Source organism: Bubalus bubalis, chromosome 12, assembly GCF_019923935.1.
Source record: "Bubalus bubalis isolate 160015118507 breed Murrah chromosome 12, NDDB_SH_1, whole genome shotgun sequence".
Lineage (NCBI taxonomy): Eukaryota > Metazoa > Chordata > Mammalia > Artiodactyla > Bovidae > Bubalus > Bubalus bubalis.
In genome coordinates, this window is record NC_059168.1 from 101629557 (window position 1) to 101638168 (window position 8612).

General features: G+C 50.8%; 1 long non-coding RNA gene across 1 annotated transcript; it reads right to left on the minus strand.

The window, feature by feature from the left end:
- Positions 1-3588: 3588 nt before the first annotated feature.
- On the minus strand, positions 3589-8276 carry LOC123328739. The gene is made up of 3 exons (XR_006543767.2): positions 7671-8276; positions 5857-5980; positions 3589-4476 (listed from the first exon to the last, which is right to left on the minus strand). It is a non-coding gene; the product is annotated as an uncharacterized LOC123328739 (long non-coding RNA).
- Between the last annotated feature and the right edge of the window lie 336 nt (positions 8277-8612).

An 8612-nucleotide genomic window follows, 5' to 3' on the forward strand; every position in this document is an offset into this window, starting at 1 on the left:
TCTGGAGTCCTGGGGATGGAGTTTAGCCCCCCAGGCAGTGAGGAAGCTCCAATACTTTGGCCACCTGAATTCAGATGTGAAGGCCTGACTCACTGGAAAAGACCCTGATGCTGGGAAAGATGGAAGGCAGAGGAGAAGGAGGCGACAGAGGATGAGATGACTGGATGGCATCACCGACTCGATGCACATGAGTTTGAGTAAACTCCAGAGGATAAGATGGCTGGATGGCATCATCAACTCAATGCACATGAGTTTGAGCAAACTCCGGGAGATAGTGGAGGACAGAGGAGCCTGGCGGGCTGCAGTCCATGGGGTCACAAATAGTCAGACACAACTTTGTGACTGAACAACAACGAAGCGAGGCCCTGGGCTGGTGCGGAGACCTCTGGGTCTGTTTCCCCCTCTGCAAAAGGAGAGCATAATACAACCAAGTCCATCGTGTTTGAAAGGCTCAATCCTCATGCATTCACATCAATTCACAATTCACATAACAGATGAGCACACCGCCCAGGCAGGGCAGGTGCCCATTCAGTGGTAGATTTAGTCAGTTAGTAATAGACTGTAAGATTGCAGACACCTCTTGACATGATACAGCAAAGTGATAGGGTCGCCATGTTAACAGACCTTGAAAGGGAAAGTTACCTGTGCCAGGAGGCAGAGGCCTGGAACCTTCTAGCCATGTGACCTCTTTTTTTTTTTAATATTTATTTAGCTGTGCTGGGTCTTAATTGTGGCATGCAAACTCTTAGTCACAGCATGTAGGTTCTAGTTCCCTGACCAAGAACTGAACCCGGCCCCTCCTGCACTGGGAGTGCTGAATCTTAGCCCCTGGACCACCAGGGAAGTCCCACCTCGTTTATATCCTTTCCCTCATAGGTCTCAGTGTCCTTGTCTGTGAAATGGAAGGGAAGGACCCTGAGGAGACCTCCGAGGTCCCTTCCAGGGCTGGGGTGTAAAGATCCCAGGACGGGTCCTGTTGATGCTCTGGTGTCCCCAGGCCCCCAGAGGCAGCTGGCGCACACTCAGCCCACCCCGCAGGCTGAGACTCGCCTCCCCCAGGCTCTCCTCCCCGCTGGAGACGATACTCCTGCCCAAAGAAGGGTCCAAACAGCTCTCCTGCCACTTGTTCGCCACTGACAGGGGAGCGGGGATGGTGGAGAGGCTTTTAAACCTTCCTGGTCGAGGCCAATATTGATTAGCCTTGCTCCTTAATGGGATTCTTCTGCGCTCACCACCCGCCTCCCTCCTCCAGCCCCCATTACTCGGGCCTTCTTCTCTGAGCCATGCTGCTTCAAAGCCCACTGCTGTGCCGGGGGAGGGAGGGCCTGCGTAGGAGGGGGGCGCTGGGGGCCTGGGAGCCCCGAGCCTCTGCTTGTCGCAAAGAAGGGCTGATTGCGGAGCTCTCTGTCTGAGGCTGCTGACTGACTGGTGGTTGCATTGTTGGGTCAAGTCCTCTGGGAGGTCTCTGGAGCCGGCTGAGCCTCGCTCCCCAGGAAAGACCCTGCAGCCCTTTCCTCCCTCTTAAAGGTCCCCGCAAACTTGTGTGGGTGGTCTCTCCACAGCCCTGGGCCTGCCTTCTTTTCAAGGCCGAAGAGACCCCAAATATCACTTGTGAATGTTCCCCAATCTTGCTCCTGGGTTTCCTCGTCTTCGGGTAATGATGGTGGTTTTCAGGTTGGCCTGTTGCTATGGAATTTAAACTCATGGCAACTTGGTACCATTTCATTACTCATCAGCCTTTGGTTCCTCTGACTTCCTTTACAATCGAATCAATAAAAATGTCACCTCACCCTCCTCTTTTTAGTATTTATATTTCAGATCGATGTGAGGCCCGAAGCCGTCGATTGCCCTCCGATGAGCTGCAAAAAGGTGTTGAAAACGGCTGGTTCTGAGATAGACCCGGGGAAGTTGCTGGTAAAATGAATCAAGTCCTTTTTTCCACACACAGCAACATTCTTTTTTTTCATGGAAGTATAGTTGATCTGCAATGCTGTGTTAGTTTCTGGTGTGCAGCAAAGTGATCCAGTTATATATATATATACATATGTGTATATATATATATTCTTTTTCAGATTCTTCTCAATTATAGCTTACTACAGGAAGTTGAATATAGTTCCCTGTGCTATCCAGTAGGACCTTGCTGATTATCTACTTCATATATAATAGTTTGTATCTGCTAATCCCTAGCTCCTAATTTATCCCTCTCCACCACCACCCACCCCTGCCCTTTTTTTTCACAAAGCAGAAACAGACTCACAGACATAGAAAACAAACTTAAGGTTACCCAAGGGGGAAAAAAAACGAGGCAAATTCTCTTATTTCTATGATTGCGATGTCTGCCTCTGTTACCTTCCTGTGGCATTAGGGGCCCGCACGTCCACACCTCGGAGCTCTGAGTCCTGTCGATTTGTGCCCGGTGTGCACGCAGCAGGCTGGGAGGGAAACCGGCCTTGAGCGGCAGTGCAGAGACGGCTCCTGGGTGGGTGCCCGGTTCCTGGTACACAAAAGAAGCTGAGCTCTCCTGCTCCTAGCTTTTCTGGGATGAAGACCTGCTTTTGCTGGGGGCGTGTAATACTCCTGATGGCCAATCAATACACAAGTTAGAAAGTCCACTGCCCTGGGTGTACGTTTCTGATAGCCCCTCCTCTAGCCATCAAGAAAGTGGGAAAGATGGTCATCGGCAACTTGGTACTGGCACCAGGGCTGCTTCCACAGTGGCCGGCACATCCCCTGGCCCCGACCCCCAGGCCTGGAAGAGAAGTCGACTGTCTGCAGGCTGGACTTAGGTGTCCACACAGGGACATCTCAACGGGGCCGTGAACACATAGCGTGGAGACCAGAGCCTCATCCTGCTTCCATCCTGGATGGTGTGGCAATGGGGATTAAAAAAAAGATGACTGTCAGGTACTTGAAGCAGAGAGAAAAGTGTCACAGAGCCATAGCGAAGGGGACAGAGTGGGGTCAGGGAAGAGATCGAGGTTTTCTGTTTGCTTGTTTTTTGTTTGTTTTGGCCTCAAGACATGCAGGATCTTAGTTCCTGGACCAGGCATCGAACCTGGGCCTCCTGCAGTGGAAATGTAGACTCCTAATCACCAGACTGCCAGGGAGGTCCCTCATGTTTTATTTATTTTTAATTTTTTTAATTAAAAAAATTTTTTTGGCGGGGGGGCTCTGCTGGGTCTTTGTCGCTGACTTCGAGCTTTCTCTAGTTGCAGAGACAGGGCTACTCTCTAGCTGTGATGCACGGGCTTCTCATTGCGGTGGCTTCTCTCATTGCGGAACTCAGGCTCTAGGTGCTCAGGCTTCAGTTGTTGAGGCACATGGGCTCAGTTGCCCCATGGCATGTGGAATCCTCCCGGACCAAGGATCGAACTTGTGTCTCCTGCATTGGAAGGCGGCTTCTTAAACACCGGACCACCAGGGAAGTCCGGATCTTTAGCTGTAGCCTGTGGGATCTGGTTCCCTGACCAAGGCTTGAACCTGCACCCCCTGCATTGGAAGCAAGGAGTCTTAGCTACTGGACTTAGCCAGGGAAGTTCTGGCTCTTTTTAGTAGTTCATGATTTAGGAAGCAGCAGACAATGGTTAAGAGCGCAGACTTAGGAGTTGGACAGGCCCAAATTCCAGGCCTTGGTTCTCTGCTTCCTCATTGGGTGATTTCGGGCAAATGACTTAACATCTCTGAGCCATTGATTTCTCTGTCTGTAAATGAGGGTAATGTTAGTGCTTGACTGATAGGATGGTGGCGGGGGTTGTTAAGTGGGATAATACAGGCAGGGTCTGGCCGTCCGTTTGAGCCAGAGAAAGTGCTTGGTCCTTTTTAGTTGGCACAAAATTTGGCCCTTGCCCTATGCCAGGCACTCTGAAGCATTTTTCTGTGCATTAACTCATTGGATCCTCGATAATGGGGTAGCTAGCCAGGCATCCGAATAGTTTCTAGAAAATTTCTTGCAAATCTGAGACCTTGACTGGTATCCATGCCAGGTTTAGAGACATTCCTCTCTTTTTTTGGGCTATTACAGTTTTTTTTAAACTGAGAATTACATTTAATAGCAAATACGGAACACCATGCCAAGTTGAGAGAGGGGGATCACAGTAAAAAGGATAATGCATCACATACGGCACTTATTTTCCTTTTTCTAATTTAAGTATAGTTAATTGACGAACAACGGTGTGTTAGTTGCAGGTATACAGCAAAGAGATTCAGTTATGCATGTATATGTTCTTTTTCCGATTCTTTTCCATTATAGGTTACTGCAAGATACTGAAGATAGTTTTCTGTGTTACACTGATGGTCCTTATTAGAGACATTTCTCTTAGAGGGGACGGCGAGGGGCCTGTGACTAGAAACGCAGGGGCAGGTGGCCGAGGACTCCTTGCTGGGCGTCGCCCAAAGGAGACGAACCACGCACAGCTCACGTCTTCTTGCCTGGCTGCTCACACATGCTTTTTCTTCTCTCGCCTTCTTTTTTTTTTTCTGGAGGTGAAATTCACATAACATAAATCAACCATATTAAAGTGAACAACTCAACAGCATGTAGCCCTTCATGATGTGCAAGCACCTCTTGTGTCTAGTTTCAGGGTGCCCTCATCATCCCCTGGTAAAATCCCATTCCTGTTAGCTGTGGTTGCCAACTTCCCCTCCCCCGGCCGCTGGCAACCACCATCTGCTCTGCTTCTGTGGATCTGCCAGTTCTGGACACGGCGCATGAGTGGGGTCAAGCAGTGCGTGGCGTTTTACGTCTGTGGCTCGTTGCACTTGGCATAAGCGTTTGAGGTTCACCCACATTGTACTATGGATCAGTACTTCATTCCTCTTTACAGCTCAATCATAGTCCATGGTAGAGATGACTACCTTTTGGTTACCCATCACCTGCTGACAGACCCCTGGGTCACTCCCACTTTCCACTGGTTGTAAGCTGCGCCACTGGGAAGGTGAGCGTGCAACTCCCATGCCCTCACTCTTTGCAAGGCCTGTGATCCTCAAACCTGCTCACTGCTCTCTGCTTGACTTTGCACATGTCTGTCCACTGCCCATCCCCCACTCCCCTCTGTTGACTCCTACCCACACTTCAGGGCTCAGCTTCACGTCACTTCCTCCAGGAAGCCTCCCTGCTACATCTGGACTGGTTGGTGGTCTCCTATAAACTCCGGACCATCTGCAGGCAAACCCTTCTGCACATGGTTGTTTATCTGGAGCAGCTATCTTCCCTGATGGCAATGTGACAGTTTTGACCATCATTGCATCCTCAGAGCCCATGAATGGACTGGATGCAATAGACGTACTTCTTTTTTTTTTTTTAAGACTTTTTTTGATATGGATCATTTTTAAAGTCTTTATTGAATTTGTTACAATAGTGCTTCTGTTTTAGGTTTTGGTTTTTTGGCCACGAGGCCTGTGGGATCCTAGCTTCCCAACCAGAGATCCAACCCGCACCCCTACATTGGAAGCATGGAGTCTTAACCACCAGACCACCAGGGAAGTCCTCATAGTGGATATTTCTAAAATGTTTGTTGAATGACTGCATGACCGTCATTTCTACAATGACCAGGTCCCTGTGGCAGCTTCATGGATTTTCTGGGCTGGGAGCATTTGCCAGATCGCAGTGGGGCTCCTTTGAGGGGAGGGGACCAGCAACCTTCAGTTAATATTCCCAGTGGCCCCATGGGAAACTTGTTAATTAAAAATGCAGGATGAAAATGGGAGCAAAGCTGCCATTAAAAATGATTAATTAGAGTCCTGCTCATTATTCTATTTGGAACAATGCTATTAATATTAATGACCCTTAAAAATACTTCATATACAGGCACTTCCTCTTTATTTGTGCCCCTCTTACGGTGTGGTCTTGTTCCTTACCCAGGCTCTCCAAAGCGTGGGTCCTTCCCCCAGATCGTCTCCTCTGGTGGGGGGTGGGCACCAGGACAGAGTTTCTGCCACTCGCTTATGCACGGACTGTCACCACCATTCGATCCCCAGCCACCTGCGCCAGGCAACACAGTAAGAGCTGTGCCCCGCCCCCCACACCCGCCGGGAAGCAGGGAATATGGGCCTTTGTACAGTTTTGTTTTGAAGTTAAACGCCACGGTGGCTTCTGGGGAGGGGAGGACGATGTCTGCCGCCAGGGACATCTTAGGGCGGAGTTTGCCCTAATCAGACGGCAACGGGGGGATGACACAGATAGAATGAAAGGGCCTCTTCAATAGGGAACTGGAAGCAAACCCATCTCGGGAGGGCAGCATGCAGTATCCTGTGCGGCTGCCTTCCTGGGAGCCTGTCAGCTCCATGGCAGCTCCCGCTGAGGGCCACTGGACCACAGCCTGAGAAGCCTCCAATTAAAAACGTTAACCCCCATGCCAGGGCTCCGACCGAGGGTCTGGTCACAGCGGCAGCAGCAGCTCTGCTCTTTGAGGAAGATTCAGGGGAGATCCTGCAAGAAATTGAAGTGGGGGCGTGGCAAGAACTCAGTCTTAGCGGTCCTTTTGCCTGTCCTGGGGGGGGCAAAGCCACTCCTGGCGCAGCTGCCACTTTCTTATACCCGTGGCATCTCGGCCACCCATCTGCCACTCAGGGACGCCTGCTTCTGAGACCAAAGGCATGGCCGGATCCCACTGAGAACTCCCGAGCGTGGGGAAGCTGCCCACCATGCCCACTGGTGCCCTGCAAGGACCCCACATACAGCAGGCACTCCATAAACACTTCCTGAATGATCAGGTAACATTATGACCATGTTCCTTAGCTCTGGTTCATTATGAGCAACTCCCAGTTGTCTCTGGAAATGACCAAGGCAGGCACAGAGACCATGTGAACATCATTATGTCTTGGGAGTGAGTTTCTGCAGCTTCCAGTTGGCAGAAATTGTATTAATGTCAGGAATTATCAGGCATGTTTCTTGCTCCGGGTCCAACACACAATACTCACCTCCCTCGCCTTGTTCAGTAGACCCGACATTTACTGGGTGCTGGGTAAGCATCCAGGCTTGTTCCAAGGGTTTACTCAATCCTCACACACCCTGGGAGGCAAGCCTGACAGCAGCCTCACTCCACAGCTAGTCAACTGCAAATTAATCCGTACGTCCCGAAGAACACACCCAAACTCGCACCCCCTGCTTGCCACACGCAAGCCTGCCCGCATGCACGTGCCCACATATACACGTGCGTGCACACTACAGCTTCATGGGCCTGTTTAGCAACTGGCTAATACAAAAAGTTTATTACAAAGACTCACCTGTTACAAGAATCCCTCACTTTACCCAACAAGGACACCCTGTGTCCTTGACAAGGCTACTGAGGCTCAGAGAGGTTAAGTAACATCCTGAAGTCACACAGCTAGAAAGGAGCAGATTATAGGATGCGGTGTTTGTTTAAAGGCAAAAGTGAAAGTGAAGTCGTTCAGTTATGTCCGACTCTTTGCAACCCCATGGACCGTAGCCTACCAGGCTTCTCAGTCCATGGGATTTTCCAGGCAAGAGTACTGGAGTGGAGTGCCATTGCCTTAAAGGCAAACATATTTGCAACCTAGACCAGTTGGGATCTCCTTGGATTTGCTGTCACGTGACCCGCCCTTGCGCTTCCCTGGCAGCAAGCTGGTGCTCTCCCCACCCCCTCGTCCATGGCGCCAGGACTGTACAGCTGGTGGTGATGGCTGGGGCACCACTCAGCGCAACCCCTCACCTTGTTGTGTGGCTGCAGGCTCTCTAGACAATTGAGCCAGGCTCCCTCAGCTTCCTGGTTCTGTCTTCAGTCCTCTTTAATTAAACAGCAGCTGTCCCTGGAAAGCAATTGAATTATCCAATTAGGCACTCCTAACTTGATTGCTATCGTTCCCACAAGGGACTTGGAGACTCAGGTGTTGATGGGGCTCAACAGGACCCAGCATCCCCGAGCAGCGGTGATGGAGGTGACCCCCTCCCGCAGGTGTCTCGGCTGCCATTAAACTCTCCCGAGCGGCTGCTCCTCCAACACCCAATGGCTGCAAAGGACAGGGGGCTGGCACAGCTCCAGGGCTCCCCATCACACAGGCTGGGCCCCTCAGACCTCTCTGTGGCCCCTACAATATTCAGCTCCTGGATCTGATGATTTGTTTGTGCATTTCATCCAGAAGCTTTCCAGCAGGCATCTCCTGTGTGCAGGCGCCCGACCAGCAGCCGGGCAGGGGAGACAGAACCTGCTGTCACCTGACCACAGCTCCTGGGCACAGCCTTCACCCCGAGTGACCAGGACGGGCACTGCCCGGTTCACCCTGACTCTGCCGGGGCCCAGCTCAGACCTCCACCCAGAGGGGGATTCAAGATGTTACTGTGAACATAAATAATAACCATTCACATAAAACGCTGATGCTGTGTGCAGATATAGTAATAACTCCATTACTAAATGAGTTTCCTATAGGTAGCAAGTGCTAGGCTCTTTAAAATAAATGCGAATGTTGTTGATTTTTGCGTTTTTTTTTGGCATACAGGATCTTAGTTCCCCGTGCTAAGTTGCTTCAGTTGTGTCCGACTCTGTGCGACCCTGTGGACTGTAGCTTGCCAGGCTACCCTGTCTGTAGGATTCTCCAGCCAAGAATGCTGGAGTGGGTTGCCATTCCCTTCTCCAGGGGATGTTCCCCACCCAGAG